The following is an 18,455-nucleotide window of genomic DNA, read 5'->3' on the forward strand; positions in this document are numbered from 1 at the left end:
TAGTGACAACTGGTCTGTTTTCTGTTCCTATAATTTTGTCCTTTCTGGAATGCCACATAAGCAGAATTGTACAGGGCATTTCTCTTGGGTGAATACCTAGGGATAGGGTTGCTAGATCATATGGTTGGTAAAGGTTTAACATTTTAGGAAATGCCAAACTGTCTTCCAGAGTGACTGTATAACATTTGCATTTCCACTAGCAAGTATAAGTGTTCCATTGCTTCACATCTTGATCAGCACTTAATATAATTATTTTTTAAACCACTCTGACAGGTATATGGTGATATATAATGACAGCTTTTGTTTGCATTCCCCTAATAACTAATATTGTTTAGATGTGCTTTTTAAATCTTCAAAAAGAGAAAATTTTGTTTCTTCTTTTCCAAACAATATGCCTTTTTCCCCCTTGCCTTATTGCATTAGCTAGGACCTTCAGTGTGATGTTGGAGAGGAGTGGTGAGAGCAGATATCCTTACCTTGCTCCTGTTCCTAGGGGGAAAGTGTTCATTCTTTCACCATTAAGTATGATGTTACCTGTAGGTTATTTCTAGATGCCCCGTACTAAGCTAAGACATTTCCCTTCATTTCCTAACTTGATAGGAGTATCATGGATAGATGTAGACTTTTTTTCAAATGCATTTGTATGACTGTTGAGATGGTCATATGATTTTTCTTCTTTATTGATATGGTGAATTACGTTGATTGACTTTCTAATGTTGAAGCAGCCTTGCATTCCACTTAGCCATGATACATTATCCCTTCTATATGTTGTTGTATTTTATTTTTCTGTGTTTGTGTGTATATGTATTTTTAAAGACCAAAACAGGATAGTACTGTATATATTGGTTTATAAACTCTTTTTGAAAACTCTTTTTGAAAATCTATGAGAAATATATGTTTGTTAAAAAAAGTTCTTTCTGATTACTTTGTCAGATTTTTTTTTTCTGTTTTCTCTTGGTAAAGAAATAGATATTACACATATTTGGTTTTAGGTTCATTAAATTAAAAAACTGGGGATGAGAAATTTCCAACCCTCACAAATCAACTCTTCTAATTAGCTGATAAACTTTGAAAATAACTTTGCATATTTGATGAAATGTGAGGAGAAAACTGCTCTAAGTTTTGAAATCCATTATAAATACTGGGAGCAAAAGATGATCATAGACTCCTAAAATCCAGGTACTCATCAGGAATCTGGGGAGTTGAAACTTTGTCTTATGACACAAATCTTAAATAATTTTAATGTATAACAGAGATCACTGATGGTTGTAAAGGAAGTTCTCTTTCTTCCATTAAAAAATACTTGTGTAGATACCAGTCAGAATGGCCACCATTCAAAAGTCCATAAATGACAAATGCTGGAGAGGCTGTGGAGAAAAGGGAACCCTCCTACATTGCTGATGGAAATGCTGTTTGGTGCAGCCACTGTGGAAAACAGTATGGAGATTCCTCAAAAGACTAGGAATAGTGACGCAGGAATCCCACTCCTGGGCTTATATCCAGAAGGAACCCTACTTCAAAAAGACACCCTCACCCCAATGTTCATAGCAGCACTATTTACAATAGCCAAGACATGGAAACAGCCTAAATGTCCATCAACAGATGACTGGATAAAGAAGATGTGGTATATTTATATACAATGGAATACTATTCAGCCATAAAAATGACAACATAACACAATTTGCAGCAACATGGATGTCCCTGGAGAATGTCATTCTAAGTGAAGTAAGCCAGAAAAAGAAAGAAAAATACCATATGAGATCACTTACATGTGGAATCTAAAAACAAAAAAAGAAGAAAGAAAGAAAAAGAGAAATGAACATAAATACAAAACAGAAGCAGACTAATAGACATAGAATACAAACTTGTGGTTGCCAGGGGGGAGGGGAATGGGAAGATGGCGGCAGCTCACAGTGAAAAAGAATACAACAATGAATATATGTATGTTCATGTATTACTGAAAAATTGTGCTCTACACTGGAAATTGACAACATTGTAAACTGACTATAACTCAATTAAAAAAAATACTTGTGTAGATATAGCTGCAGATATACATATGCATATACATAGGTTTGAAGAAAGAGCATCAACAACCTTTTGATAAATTTTATTCTGAAGCATTTTTTATTTTGAGATGTTTTCCCCTGGACAAGTTTTTTTGTTAAAGAAAAACAGAAATGTGAGTGTTTTCAACTCTAGAAACATGCATTCAAGATTGTTTCACACTAAATACCCACTTGAGGCTTATTTTTAGAATTCTAAGAATCTGCTTTTTACCCAAGTTTTATTTTAGAAAATGCAATCTAGTTACTCTTCACATGCTCATAAAGAAAATGGCATTGCTTTTATTTTGTATGTGAGACAGAGCTCGAGATAATGGTAAATCTTGCCGAAGGCCTCAAGGACACCAAGCAGGAACTTTGGGAGGAGTTAGGTTTTTGTTGGTGTCCTTCTTTCCCAGTCTGGCATTAGGATGAATCTGAGCCTCTCAAAATGTTTGCATGAGAGGATGAACTTCAATGTTTGCATCGTTTCCCCTGTTTTACACTCTCCTCGCATAGACCACAGCTGAGAGTTTTAGAGAAAAGGCGCTTTCGGCAAGTGCAAAGTGGTATTGTCATGTTGCTACTGGAGCTGTCTGTGAGAGCCAAGAAAATAGGACAGAATAAAAAGGAAGTAAAATAAGTCATAGTGAAACCCTCTCCCTCAGAGGAAGGAAAGCAAACATTGAAATATTGCTTTTTCCTGGCTGCTTATTAAAGGGAAATTTGCCTACTGTTCTGGAAGAGTCTTTTATTCATCGTTCTGTTGATGCGGAGCTTCCAACTTGAGGTTTGTTTTTGTATGCATAACCCATTCTGTTTCTTAAGGTGAACTCTACTGACAGTGAGTATTGAACAGACTCAGCATTTCTCTGATTACAAAAGATGTTGATTTGTTTTAATCCTTTAATAATTTAGACTAGTCCAATGCCCTGAAACATTCTATTTAAACATGTTGGCTGCCAAGTCCATTCAAATTTCTGAAATATGTGAAGTCATTATTTACATTGAGAGTGGAAGTCTTATTTTTAATATTGATCAGTTTGTTTGAAAGAAGATGCTATTTGGATATTTTGTGAAACTTACATAATTTTGTCACTTTCAGAAATGTTTAGGTATGGGGTATTGTAAATTAATTAACGAATATAAAAGCCTTGACTTTATAGATATAGAATTGTAGTGCCACATCATGCAATTAAATACCCCATATTCTATTTTCGTAAGTCCAAGGTCATTGGTCTAAATTACAGTTATATAATCTCTGTTAAGATTGTTGATGATTGGTATAATTTGCCTAATTATTGCCTGAACAATGGAAGTTGGCTAGAACTCAAACTGCAACAAACGCTTTTTTATATGAGAAGAGCTAGGAAACTGAATGCTTTTTCCTTTTGTCATTAATTATGATGGGCTGCAATTAATCATAAATATTGCACTGGTGGGGGGGGTTGTAGAAAGCTTTCCTATTTTCCAGGATCATCTTTCTTGAACGGGATGGAAGGTAATCCTCCAGAGAAAAATAAATGATTATGTTTAGAGAAACATCACATTGACTGACTAATTGGAAGGATAGTGGGAAAATCCCACACGAAATGGTCTGAAGCCTGTGACTTTTATACTCAATGCTCCTTTTAGACAGGGCAAACATTTCTTCTAATGGCATAAAAATCCATTTAAATTGAAAGTACCATCTGCCCAACCCTCTTATCTGACCACAGGTTTAAAAATAACCATTGCCAGATAAGGAAGTAATAAAATGTTTAAGTAATAAAACAATAAAATATCATGAAATATAGGATGAACTTATGTGTAAATAATGAGTGTGATTACAAGTTAGGATGCCACCTTATGAAAAGGCACTTTTACTTTTGGGCAATTTAATATGTTACATAATTTATTAAAACCTTCTTAGCCTTTCCAAACTTTTCCAATAATTTCTTTGTCTATTTTTACCACAAGTGTTGAATAGATTGATGATAAGAGAACTTGATCATTGTCATTTTCCAAAGGCACGGAGATCTGTGTGGGTGCAGATAACACTGAACCCCTGCAATTCCAAATAGAAGAATTAGGGAAGAAAATAGTGTGCACTAATTAGCTGTGTACCCTAAGGTGTTAAGAATTTCACAGGGTTCTTGGAATTCCTTAGCTTCTCTACTGGAGCTGAGGAACCCCTTAGTCCCTAGAGATGAGGGGTATACTGTAAAAGTTTGCCACTGAGGAGGTGATGTTGGGACATTCCAAGGGCTCAGAGTTGGCGACAGATTCCTTCCATGAGCCTCAAGGCAATGAGGTTTTCCCAGTCAAAGCGACAGGATTGAGAATTTCATCTGTCTTATGGTCATTTCCCACAAATTCTGGGTAGAGTTGCCCCATCTTCTCCAACCCCTTGCAGGGAGCTTTATAACTTGGAATGTGTTCACAGAGGCCATAATTCCATGTCCCTAAATGTTGCACTTTCAATGTCAGAAAATTCCTTTTGAAAAGAATGATAGGTTGGATAGGGCAAGTTTTCCATGCTCATATCACATTCCAAAATTAATAGTATGGCTTCTGAAGTACTGCATGAAATAAACTGCCTTCAGTACTGCACAATGTGGCGTAAGTAAAAATGTAAGTTCCTTATTTATATCTCATTTGAATGTTTTATGCTGCTCAACTTAGAGATTGTCTCATTTCCTTGGCAACTAATGACAGGTAAGCAGAGACAAGCTGACCGTTGTGGAGCTGGACTTTCTGGAAACAAAAGAGGCCTTCTGGAAGGCCATATATCACACTGTTTAAACATATCAGATGTGGAATCCAGCTGCCTGGGTTAAATTCTTATTATGCCATTACCAGCTATGAATCGTTGAGCAAGCTGTTTAACTTCCATGGATCTCAGTTTCCTCATTTGTAAAATGGAATATATAATTATACTTACTTCTAAGGGTGACTGTTAGGATTAACCAAAATCATTCATGTCAAACACTTGATAAATTTTAGTTGTTATTATTTACTCTTTTCATCTACCTTGATATTCCTTCATCTGGCATTTCTGCTTATTCTTTCAGATACCAGGTTTCAGATTACTTAGCCTACCAAAATTCTGAATGCCTAAACAACAATTCTAGAAAAACTTACTTATTCTTTAGACATAACATAGATACATTTCCAACAAAGGCCTGTCTTTCTGTGTTTCCTTCAGAACTGATGGGATATCCTTAGACCACAATTATACACGAAGATATTTAAGTGGGCCCAGAGCCTCTAAAAAATTAGGTAAATGCAAAATTTGCAGGCCAAGTAGCATTCCAGTGATTCTGAACATCATGATTATGGAAATCCCTGATCCACTGAGGACAAATCCTTCTCATTTGTCTTAGTAGAGAGAGCACTGTAGCTCCACCAGCCCCTTTAAGGCTCATAGAACTGTTTCTTCAATTTAGAAGATGCAGTAAAATGTGAGGGGAGAAGGTGCTTGAGCACCAACATAGTCTGGTGCTCACCTGGTGCCCATCCTTTGATAGTTTGTCAGGGGTTTTGTTCTAGACTTAATATTTTGGGTTTTGTGTGGATTAGAAGTTATTGGCTGGAATTTTTTCTAGGCCAGCAAAAATAGTTACTTCGGGTATTTTTTAGGTTGTAGCATTCATGAATGTTATTAAAGATTAGTATAGAGTATAAAATTTTTTTTCCTTAGAATTCCTGACCTAAAAAAGTAACCTTTTCATTTTAACTTCTGAGCTTACCTTGCAATACAAGTAAATAGACTGTAGCAGTATTATACTCCTTAGCTGCAGCAGAAAACATTTTATCTTTCTTGGAAGCTGCAAAATCATAAACTGAAGAAGTCAAAGTCAATTTATGAACTCTCCAAGATCTTGCTTAGGAAATAGGTAGAAAATAGATAGAAAAAGTATATTTATCCTTATGATACATGCAACATAATCTCAGTACACTTTCCTAAGTGCCTCTACTATGCTATGCAGGCTATGTAAGATTATGAATGCATTGCATTTACTTAATATGATGCTTTTGGGAGTATGGTATAATTGAAAGCTTCAGAGATAAAACTAGAATCAATTGAGTTGAAAAGTTCCTTTTTAAATAAAAGCTGTTAAATTATACTGCAAAATGCTGGAGAAAATATTGCACACTCTCCAAATGTGAAATTAATGTCTCCCTCATCATTGCTGTAAGTAGTGAATCTCAACTTAGTTCGTAATTGACTGAATTGTTTCTTTTGTTTCTGGTGATTCAGATCTCCCAGGTAATAATATGTCTTTTCCTTGTCTCTTTCTGTAACCAAATTCTGCTGCTGGACTAGGCTGTTTGAATAAGGAAATTAGTACCTCCCAGGAAAGTGTTAATAAGTCACAGAGAAAAAAGGAATATTTCAAGGGAAGTAAATATATACACAGCTTTCTGAACGTGAGCAAGTTTGCGTCATGGTTTTCCTTATTGAGTTAGAACCATAGCTCTTTCACTGTAGTCTTCCTTTTCTTTTATAACTTGTGACTTCATTTGTGTGACTCATTTCACATTTTAAGCTTATCTCCATGGACACTAACCATCCAATAAGCCATACTTTGGGCATTTAAAAACAAGCTATAAATCAGCAATTCTCAGCCTATGTTTTCAATATCCAAGAGTGTGTTGATATAAATCAAGGGGTATTTTTAGTTCTTTAAAAAACTAACTCAGAATAGCTTTGGTCTTCAAGATGCTATTGAAAATTAGAATGAATGATTGTGCAATAGCTTGCTTTCTAAGATTTGAAATACAGTTGATCCTTAAACAGCTAGAGAGTTTAGGTCCCTATCCGCCACTCAGTGGAAAATCTTCCTATTACTTTACAGTTGGTCCTCCTTATCTGCAGATTCGTATCCACAGATTCAACTGTGGATGGTTTAGTACGATAGTATTTACTATTGAGAAAAATCCACATATAAATGGACTGGCACAGTTCTAAACCATGTTGTACAGGGTCTACTGTATATATACTTAAAGAATTCTTACTATAGATGTAACTACCTGATTGAAGAAATCAGTTGCTAAGCAAATAACTAAATGGTCTTAAAAATATAACTTGTACTTGCTTCCATTTTTGGATTCCCATTCTCTTCCCCCAAATCCATGATATGTGAAGGCAGTATGTTGATATAAAATTTATAGGGAAAGTAGACTCTGCCTCTTACATTTCAACATTGAAATATTTAGGCTCTAGAGATCATTATCATTTTAAAAATTGGCCTTCTCTAGCCAAATAAAATCATAGATGTGTGATTTTAGAAACTCTTCATCTTACAAATCGGAGGCAAAGGCCCACAACATTCAAAGGAATCGTTTGAGTTTACCCAACAAGTTTGCAACAGAGTTCTACCAAGAACCTGGGCCCCTCCCCACCAATATTGTATTTTACCCCTGAGGCACAAGACAACTATCTCATGGGATCAGCTCTATGAAGCTACATTTTAGAATAAAGTGAGTGACAAGACAATGGAATAGGAAATTGAGAATTAGAAATTTTGGGTAAGGTCTATGATATTGTGTCTCAAAGTATGACTTGATACAAACAGCTCATATACCTTAATATCAAAACAAACAAACAAGCAATCCAATCAAAAAATGGGCAGAAGACCTAAATAGACATCTTCTCCAAAGAAGACATCCAGATGGCCAACAAGCACATGAAAAGATGCTCAACATCACTAATTATCAGAGAAATGCAAATCAAAACTACAATGAGATATCACCTGACACCAGTCAGAATGGCCATCATTAAAAAGTCTACAAACAATAAATGCTGGACAGGGTGTGAAGAAAAAATAACCTTCCTACACTGTTGTTGGGAATGCAAATTGGTGAAGCCACTATGAAGGACACTATGGAGGTTCCTTAAAAACCTAAAAATAGACTTACCATATGATCCAGCAATCCCACTCCTGGGCATATATCTGGAGAAAAATATAATTCAAAAAGACACATGCACTCCAATGTTCATAGCAGCATTATTTACAATATCCAAGACATGGAAACAACCCAAATGTCCATCAACAGATGACTAGATAAAGAAGATGCGGTATATAAATACAATGGAATACTACCTAGCCAGAAAATAGAATAAAATAATGCCATGTGCAGCAACATGGATGGACCTGGAGATCATCATTCTAAGTGATGTAAGCCAGAAAGAGAAAGAAAAATGCCATATGATATTGCTTATATGTGGAATCTTAAAAAAGTACACAAATGAACTTATCTACAAAACAGAAACAGACTCACAGACATAGAGAACAAACTAATGGCTATCACAGGGTAAAAGGTGTGGGAAAGGATAAGTTGGGGATTCGAAAATTGCACCTCTTGGGGAGTGATCGAAATGTTAGCTATCTTGATTGTAGCAGTGGTTTCATTGGTGTATACACCTATCAAAATTCATCAAATTGTAAATTTGAAATATGTGTAGTTTACTAAACAGGAACCGTACCATAATAAAGGTGTTTTTAAAAAAGTGTGATTTCATGATCACTGTATTAATTTCTTGGAGGCCTGTTTAAAATGTAGATTCCTGAACCCTACCCCAGACCTACTGAATTTCAGTCTTCCAAGGGTGGAACCCAGGAAAATGCAATTTAAATCAGCTGTCTAGGTAATTTTTCCATACACTAATGATATCCTACGTGTTTCACTAGAATGTTATTTAAAATGTTTTAAACTATCATAATAACACAATAGACTCCCATTTGAGAAATGTGCAATGTTTTGCAGTAGATTCTAAGGAGTGGTGCAGAGGAGACTTATGCTGAAAGGCAAGAGCCTTGGGTTTGGGTTGCAGTCCAGGCTCTATCATCTTGCTGTGTGGGCCTGGGCCAGGTACTTAACTCTCTGTGCCTCTCATTTTTCTTCTTTAAAGTTAAGAATAATGCCACCCTTGCAGGATTGCTGAGAGATAATGGATTAAAAATACCTGGCAGGTGCTGGGCCTAGCATAGTAGAGGCATGCAACTATTAATTACTGTCATTACCTAAGCTAATATAGCTATTATTTTCCATGCCTCTTCCCTTACCACGTAAAGTAGAAATCCATTGAATTCCCCATTGTTTCAGATAGTTACCATTTGTGGATTATTTCTGTCCTTTGCTCCTCCTCCTCTCCTTTGTGGCTTCCTGCCTACCTCTTGGCCATTTCACTGTTCATTAGTCACCTCCACCAGGAGGAAAGGGAAAATAGGAAGTTCAATTCAGAACATCCATTTTCCTCATATGTTATTACTTTTACTAAAAGGTTTGGTTTGAGGGAGAGAGGCTGAATCGCTGGCCAAAAGAACATTTTTTAGTTTTTGTGAGAGTTCAGTTTTAATCTATTTTTTAGATAGTTTCTGTTCCTGCTCTTATAATGGATAAGTGGTAGTCATGTGCTTGACATGTCCTCATTTGAAACCAGTGATTTTAGTCAACATTGCCTGATAAAAGGATATTTCGAAAGAAACCATTTGAATCTTGTTTCTTTCCTTCCTTTTTAGGAAAACTGAGAAAATTTGGTTTAGTGAAACTCATCAAGATCCTACACAGAAGGAGCCCGAGCATGAAGTAGGTCAAATTCAGTCTCCCTGGTCATGCCCTTCAGGCATTGCTGACATGAGTGGCAGAGGTGGACTGTGCACGTGGATGGATTCCTAGATCTCAGAGCTGCTCGGTACAGCTCATGCCTAATGAAAAGGTGCCTGCACAGGGCCTGCAGCCAGGCGTCTAGGTTTTCACATTCAATCAGTTCCTTCAGATCTTCGGATGTTTCCTCCTGGAAAGCTCTGTATCCCAGGTGCTTGGTGATAGGCTGATGGAAAGGAGAGCCACGATCTCAGCCGCAAGAACTGTGAGCCTCCAGGGTGGTAATAACCCAGAGCATCACACAAAGGTGAGCATAGCAATAGGGAAAATTTCTTAACCGTGCTCATGTGTAGTCAGACTCCAGCAGGAGGGCGGGGGTGCGGTGTGGCTGTCTGGAGGCCTGATCTTTTCTTCTCCCTGCTCTTCACCTATCGCCAGTCCTGCATCCTGACAGGGTGTCTGATACTGGCCCTCAGATGGATGAGATGTGTGGCATGAACGATCTACTAGAGTAGCATCTTTTTTTGTTTTTTTTTACTTTGTTTTGTTTTGTTATTTTGCTTTTTTTGTTGTTTTCGTTAGAATAGCGTCTTCTTGAGGGCAGGTATTTTTGACTGCTTTATTCACTGTTCTAATCCCAGCACTTGAACCAGGCCTTGCACAGAATAGTCTCTCAATAAATACTAGTTAAATAAACAAATTAATCTCGGGGTTAATAAATGTTGAAGACAAAGAAGAAGAGAGGAGAAAATGGAAGAGGAAAATTGTGAAACAGTGATTGGCTTGGTTAAGTCAATCTGATCATCAAAAAGTATCCTTTTCAGAAAAAAGAAAATACTTCTTTGGTCAAAGGGCTATGAGAGCCTAACACTGCTAGACTCTCCAAAGTTTTAGGGTCTCCCCCTGACGGTACTAATGCTGGTGACTAATTGAATGGGAAAAATAATAATAATAATGAATAATAACAACAGCAGCAACTAAAATTTACATAGCACTTACACTATGTGGATTATCTTTTCCAATCCATTAGTAAACTAATGAATGATAATAAAAGTACAAAGGCACTTTGCCACAGTAGGGTGACAGCCTAGTGTAATAGTGTGGTATCAAGGCCATTTAGTCACCGGGATGCAATGTTACAAACAGGTCCTAAGGGCAGCAGGCTAGCTTGGTTTCTCTAAAAAGACTCCATGTGTGTATGTGTGTGTGAATGAGTGTGTGCATATATATGCATCTAAATGCACCAGGTCTACTCAAAATCACTTTAGCAATAACCTTGATTCTGGAAGTTGGGTTGCTAGGTAAAGCTAAGTATAATTTTTACTTTAATATCACATCCTTCTATTCAGAGCACAGTTTTCTGGGAAGTTTCCAAAGCCACAAATGCAAATGATACTTAAATCTCTGGAAATTTCCCTTTTAGATGAATGGCAGTATGCCTACAAACGTGAAGTGTAGAACATAGTTTTAAAAGGAGCCCCTAACTAGGCCTACATTTTATAGATCTGCTCTGTGACCCTTATTTTGTCATCTTTGTTTGCTATTTTAACACTTTGGCTCTCAAAGGCACTTTATTTAAATTCAGTGAAGGCCAACTAGAATGAATGGAACCATTAAATAAATTGTACTGTCCTTGAGTGTGTCCTCTGTGAAAGGCCATAGGCTTTGGAGGAAGACAGACTTGGGTGGTTTGGATTCCAGCTGTGCTAGTGGTCATCTGTATGACCTTGGATACCTTTCTTAATATTCAGAGTTCTCCTCCACACAATTGAAAAAGAAATAACCTCTGAGGGTTATTGTGTGGATCAAGTGAAGAATAAATGTAAAAATGCTCATCACAATAACATGGCATGTGTTCAGGTGTGTTGCATACTTACTTCCCTTATTACCTGCTCTAATTGACCCCCTCAGCATCGTGCACAGTACAGACTGCTTGGATACCTAGACGGCACTAGAGTAAATTAAGGAAAATAACTCATATATCCTCCTGTGTTTTTCTCCTTTACTTCCACACAGAACATTTCACTCTGACCCTTAGGATCACTAAATGCATGGAGGGGTTTTCCCCCATAACAAGCAATTCTCTGTGACACCAACTGGGTGTCCTACAGTTTAACTCAATTCTAGCACTATCTACTTGGAGATAGCGTCAGGTATCATAGGTTAAGGGCTCAGTCCCACAAGACAGCTTCCAACTCATTTCAGATGCCAATCACAAGTCCCCAACTTCTGTCTGACTTGGCTGTGAGTTAGAGGCTCCCACTACCCTCTCCTTGGGTTCAACTGATATGCTGGAGCAGCACACAGAACTCAGGGAAACATTTAACTTACATTTACCAGTTTATTAAAGGATATAGATGAACAGCCAGATGAAGAGATATATAAGGCAAGGTCTGGGAGGAGTGTCGGTCCCTGTGAACCTGGGGTGCATCACCCTCCCAGTGTGGATGTGTTTGCTATCCTTGAGGCTCTGAAACCCACATTGCTCGGATTTTATGAAGGCTTCCTCAAGGAGGCCTGATCAATTATTAACTTCATTTCCAGCTCCTCTCCCCTCTAGAGGAGTGGGGGTAGGGGCACATCTAAAAATTTCACGTTTCTAATCATGGCTTGACCTTTCTGGTGATCAGCCCCCATCCCAGAGCCCACCAAGTTGCTTCATTAGATCAAAAGATGCTTCTAGTGCTTTTATCACTTAGGAATTTATAAGGGTTTTAGGAGCCCTATGTCAGGGACCGGGAATAAAGACCAAATATATATTTCTTATTATAAGTCACATTATCACATACAGCCTCAGAGCAGCCCTGTCTTTCTCTCATAGACTGTTGCAGTTACAGCTTGAGAGTGTACTTTCAGCCCACTTTCTACATTGCCACAAGCATTATCTTCAACACACACACACACACACACACACACACACACACACACACACACAATCTTTTATTCCACTTCCTTCTTAGTTTTCTGCTGCCTTCAGGATAAAGCCTAAGCTCCTTGTTGAAGCGTGCAAACCCTCCTCTTCTAGCTTTAGGTCTGTTGACTCATTTCTTGCAGATCTTGAACAGTTTCTTCAACCTTGCCATGCCCTTTTACATCTCTGTACCTTTGCATATATGTATTTTTTTCCCAGTCTAAAATGCCTGATCACTCTTCTCCCCCAATGAATATTCACTATTTCTTCTTTCAAGGTAAATCTCAAATGGTACCTCCATATAATGCATCTCTGGACTGCCTGAAGCCATGTCTGTCACTCCCCTTTATGCCTTTATGATTCCCTTAGCTCTTTGGTTATGTCTCTGTTTTAGCAGTATCATGGAGTAATTAAGGGTCAAACACACCTAGCAATGCCATTTTCTGTATGTGTGACCCAGGGCAAGTACCAAACTTGTATTAGCCTTGCTGTTTTCATTTGCAAAATGGAGACAATATTTGTACCTATCAGTCAGAGTTATTTTGAGGGTTAAATGAGATAATCCATGTAAAGTACATAGTACAGTGCCTAGAACATGGTCTTTACATGGCTATCTTTTTTAGACTGTGACCTACTATGTCTTTTTATTCCTGGTACCTAGCATAAAGTCTGAAACACAGTAGGTATTTAATATATGTTTGTTGGAAGAGAAGAAGGACGCAAACAAGCTACCTTTCGTTTCTGTTAACAAAGAAAACAGAAAATATTAAACTGTATTGATAAGGAAGGCTCATTAGCCGTCCTTTTTTCAACCTTCAGTTAATAGCCTTGGACTTCCAGTTTCACCAGCTATAAAATGCTTCCTCCTCTCCCCTAGAAAGGTTTTCAAAATGCAGTATGAAAAACTGACAACCTTAAGTCTTCTAGAGAGTACTCAGTGATAGAAATGGAACTGATACTATCCCCCAAAGGGGAAGAAAAATTACCTCCCACTTTAAGAATTCATTTAAACTGTGAAATTAAAGAAACTTGGCAAAACGGAGGTCAGACAAGCCATTCAGTAGCATTTCTAGAGCCCTCCATTTTCTGTATATAGTGTCAGCAGTTTTATTTTTGGAAAACTTCACTCTCCAAAGTATCAATTCTTTTCTAATTAATTGTTAATAAAATGATACTGTTGTCTTCTTATACTTAAAGTTCAAAACCCAAGTATTAAAAACAAATGCCAAGTTTCACTGTAATGAGCTGTAGCGGCCCATTTCTTTCTGTCTGTCTAAAAGTGAACTTTGGCAGTAGGTAGCAAGATTTCTGGGTTCTAGTTCAAGAGCAAGTATTAACAAGTCAGTTAAACCAGCCAAGTTTATAGTTTACCGTCTTAAGAGCACTGCTGGTTATTTCTTAGATGCTTTGGAATTTTTTAACATCATTTAATTTTTCCACAATTCAAGATCCTCATTTGCAAAAAGAAAGTAAAAATACCTGCATGAAGGTACGAGGATTAAATGTGAAGGTTAAATGAATAATGGGGATAAAACATCTAACATGGTACTTTGCATGTAGTAGATGCCCAGTAAATGTTATTTTTCTTTTTGTCAGAATATTGTTTCTGGCACCATGTTTTATTCAGATTAATCTGCTTACCTGTGGGTTTTCCTCACCATACTGTAAACTCGTCCAAGGCAAGAATAATGTCATACTCATCTGTGGATTCCTAGCCCCCAGTGCACTGCTTGACACATAAGAGGTGTTGAATACATAATTATGGAAGCCAGGAAGGAAGGATGGGAGGAAAACAAGAAAGAAGAAAGAAATGAGAAATTGATGGCTGGAGGAAACGAAATACTAGGTAGAGTTGAGTACTGTGGAACAAAATCCCTATATAATTATTAAAGTTACTGTGTTTTAAATATTTATGTTTTATTATATTAATTCTAAAAATTCTAAGAAATTACCAGCATTATAAAAAATGTACTTGACTACTAATTCATACTTTTGAAATGAAAAAAATGAATGCATCACCTTTTGTTTTATGCCTGTGTACATGAGCAAGCACTACTGAATGAAAATTGCTTGTCAAAAATGTAACAAATGTGAGATGAGGCTGTGATTTTTGATGGCATGTGTCATTTATGCCAGTAAAATGAAAGGAGTGTCACCATGTTTCAGGGCTCTTATGTGGCACTTTGAAAACTCGGAAGTCTGCCAGCTACTCGTTCTGTGACCTAGTCAAGTTGATTTATCACAGGTAAAAAGCATATGTTTTGTACCTTTTAGTGACATGCTTGGCACATATTACAAAATGATACAATCTGTGTTGTATGAAGTTGCAGTGCATACCAATCAGAGGTGTTATGCTTTGGGGTTACATAATTCACTGTTTGAAAATAGCTTATCTGATATCAAGAAAAGAACAAGAATCTGCTACCAAGATAAGCTTCAATCTTCTCAAACAGACTTCTCGTATTCCTTCTCTGATGTGTGCTATGGCCCCTAACACTTTATTTTTGGCTTTTTGTTGCCGTTGCTATTCTTTTTCTTGGTTAACAATTGATACATACTGTTTTCTTTTTACTTTTCAAAAACGTTTTAATCATAAAAATGTAAATAATATAACAGCATAAGAAGTAACAAATTCTTCTTTGCCATCTCCTCACCCCCTTTCCTTGAACTCTATCTGCTTTCCTCCATAGGCATGCACCCTTTCAAACCTTTCCCATAGATTAAATGCATAGATATATGCACATATGCGTGCATGTATTTTTCACATAAGTGAGATCCAGCTATATGTACAATTAAGCAGCATGCTTTTTCCAATGTCTTGGAGATCTTCTCATGTTAGCATATATAAATAGATCTCATTTTAATGGTTGCATAGTATTCATACCATGGTTCTAACATAATTGGTTTATCCATTCCTCTTTTAATCAGAATAAGTTTGTTTTTCCTCTTTCACAATATAAATAGTACAGCAATTGACATTCTTGTCTATTTATCTTCCCATGGCAAGTAGAATCACTGTGTTAAAGGGCACACCGTTTTTTTGAGTGCCACTTAGAACAGTCTGTTGCAACATTTAGTAATCGTTGCTATTTGGTTATTCCTTTCCTGTTGTATATGAGGTTGGAAAACTACTCTGGTTTAGCTTATCCTTCAAATACATTGAGTTGTCAGCATAAAGAAGCTTTAGCTTCTTAAATAGTTGAGGGGGGGAGGAAAGATTGTGCCACTTACGTTACTTTAGTAAGGAAACTTTAATGAGGTCTTAATGTTTGAGTTTTCACCATAACAAGATTTGTTTTAAAGTTGAGTTCAGTTTGTTTTATATTTATTTTATCTTGTGCCACATACAAGAGTAGTTTAACCATTTAAATGGGTAGTCATTTGAAAAAAAATTTCCCCCCTACAGAATGGATTTGAGGGGAAGCAGACAAATATGGAATGAAGTGATTCTCATTAGATTAGATGATTGCAATCCAGTTTTACTGAAGTCCTACAAAATTATTGCTGCTAAATTTATTGTACATTTTCTGGAGTTTTTGTTTGTTTGTTTGTTTGTTTGAAACAAATGCTTTCATTATTTCTTTTGTATTGCAGAAAGGGAAGCAACTAAGAATTCTGAAATTTTACGTGTTAAAAATGAGAAATGTACGCTACAGCTATATGGGTCATGTTTTGAGCTATCTTTTGAAAAGGTCATGGAGATTTCTAAGAATGGGGATTTATCACAACCTCTCAGATAGGAAGTTATGAGTGATGTTCACAGAAGATTGAGGAACTAGGGCCAAAGAGTTCTGGGAGATCATTGGGTGATGGTGTTTGGGGGCTGTTCGGTCATCCCTGTATTCTCCCAGTGCCCTCCCCCACCTATCCTGACTGCTGTGGTCACAAATGAAATGATTTTCTGTATCATTGTATTGTTAAACTTGTGCCACAGCTTCAAAAATCAGAAAATTTTACAGTGGAAAAGGAGTCCTTGGAACCATTGACTTCTTTCTCTGGCCCCAAAGCAATAAAACTGAGCTGCATTCTACTGTAATTACAGGTCATCTGTCATTCCATATGATTCCTACTGAATTTCTTTCACCTTTAAAAAAAATTTTTTTAAGTGATGACTTACGAGGACAGAATGCTCTAACCACGCTTCTCCCTCTCCGTGCCCTCGTCACATGTACCCATTTCTTGGCCTTTCCCTGCTCTGTTCACCATTGTGGTTCCTCCTCATTCACACTCTGGTTCGTTATCACCTCCTTGGTGATGGAAGCCTTCCTTAGTATACCTTCACTCCCAGTGGAGAGCATTCTTTTGTCATACTTATCACTGATTTGATCTTGTTCTCCTGTTTGTCTCTCCCATTAAACAGTGAGGATAGATTTGTCTTTATCTTCATATCTCCAGCACCAAGCACAACATCCAGCACTCAGTAAATGTTGCTTTAACGAGTGGACAGATGAACAACTGACTGAATAAACCAGTTGGACAAACACAGTCCCTTCTTATATGTCATAAATATATTTCAGTCTAGAGGAAGAAGGATGGGTTGCAGGTCCCTCACTTCTTTCTGAGTCCATATTAAAGCTACAGTCATTTTACTTAGACCCTTTAAAATCTTTGTGTAGGGGTGATAACCACTTACTTTGGAAAATAATTAGCGCATTGGTTGGTGTTTGTTAATGTGCCAAAGGGCATCATGACAGCAATTGTTCATCCATCACTTGGTAATTTGCTGGATTTTTACTTCACCCATAGAACTGATTCCAGAGCTTTGTTGTAGAGACCTCTGATCCATTGGACTGGGACAAACTGATTTATAAAAATTTGAAATTTTCAGGGGCATTTGTACCAAGAAACATTCCAAAATTCGCTTGTGATTGTGTTTAGATTTGACTGCCTTTTTAAAAAATTTGTTAGATGAGGGCAAAAATGACAAGACCTGTATCAAAACAAAATATGCTGTGAAAACTGCTAAACAGTGGCATTTGGGAAACATGGTTAAGTGTGTGTGCTTTTGTAAAAGTGATTAAACTGAAACAGGATTAGCAAAAATTTAAGGTTCAAGATTAGCATAGAAATTAATTTCTGAACAAGCAGGTTGTCTTGTTTCATTTAATTGCTTCCTGCGTGATTATGTAGAGCTGAAATTAATTTCCGAACTGTTTTTTAGCTGTGAAACTGTGGTAGTATTTCTCAACGTTTTACCTGCGTCTGTGTCTAGATTCGCATTTTGTGTCCTCCCCTCATGCATGGCTAATCAAGGACCTACTTATACACTCACGAGTTTCTGACTAGTGGCTTCTGACCCTCAGTGTATTTTTGAGGAAGGTCTTTATTCTGCCAAGCAACCTGGGAGAGTATCATGAAGAGACTGCTCAGCATCCCAGAATTTGCAAGTGCTTAATCAGGGTGCAAAGCTTGCTCCAGGTTGGAGAGTTAGTTCCCATGAATGCATCTGTACCCACACAGCACAGAGACTGTGAGGGGGCCAAGCCCTGAGAGGGGCCGGCAATGTGGCCCAGTCGTCCTGATTCATTCAGGAAACGAGAAGGATAAAATGAAGGAAGTGTTGAGGTGACAAAATTGTCAATGCCATACTCCCTAGCTCCGTAGAAGTTTTCTGGGTTTAAGGTCCTTGTGTTTTAGATTCTGTTTTTCTCCTTTTCACTGCCAGCTAAACCCCTGGAACTTTATCACGCTTATCTTGACATGACTCCTTAGATTCTTACTGAATATAATTTTTTATACCTGGGTGAAATGTAAACATACTAAATCCTCGTTAAACTGATACTGGTTTATTCTGGCCGAGAGTTCTCTTGCTCCAAGTGAAAAGCGACTCTTCTTCCCAGTACATTAGGTACTCAGTTGCTCTTAAAAGATCAGCTATCCCAAGTTTCTTTGAGTAGAAATCTCTTTGT

At 37.2% G+C, this 18,455-nt stretch overlaps 1 protein-coding gene across 1 annotated transcript in view; it reads left to right on the forward strand.

Moving 5' to 3' along the window:
* The first annotated feature begins 9,570 nt into the window (after positions 1 to 9,570).
* The window catches only part of ARHGAP5 (Rho GTPase activating protein 5), an 83,592-nt gene continuing 74,707 nt past the window's right edge, over positions 9,571 to 18,455 (forward strand). The window contains exon 1 of the mRNA XM_064485881.1: positions 9,571 to 9,942. The gene's annotated coding sequence lies outside the window, so the exon portion shown is untranslated. The remainder of the gene's footprint in view (positions 9,943 to 18,455) is intronic.

This window comes from Camelus dromedarius, chromosome 5 (genome assembly GCF_036321535.1).
Source record: "Camelus dromedarius isolate mCamDro1 chromosome 5, mCamDro1.pat, whole genome shotgun sequence".
NCBI lineage: Eukaryota > Metazoa > Chordata > Mammalia > Artiodactyla > Camelidae > Camelus > Camelus dromedarius.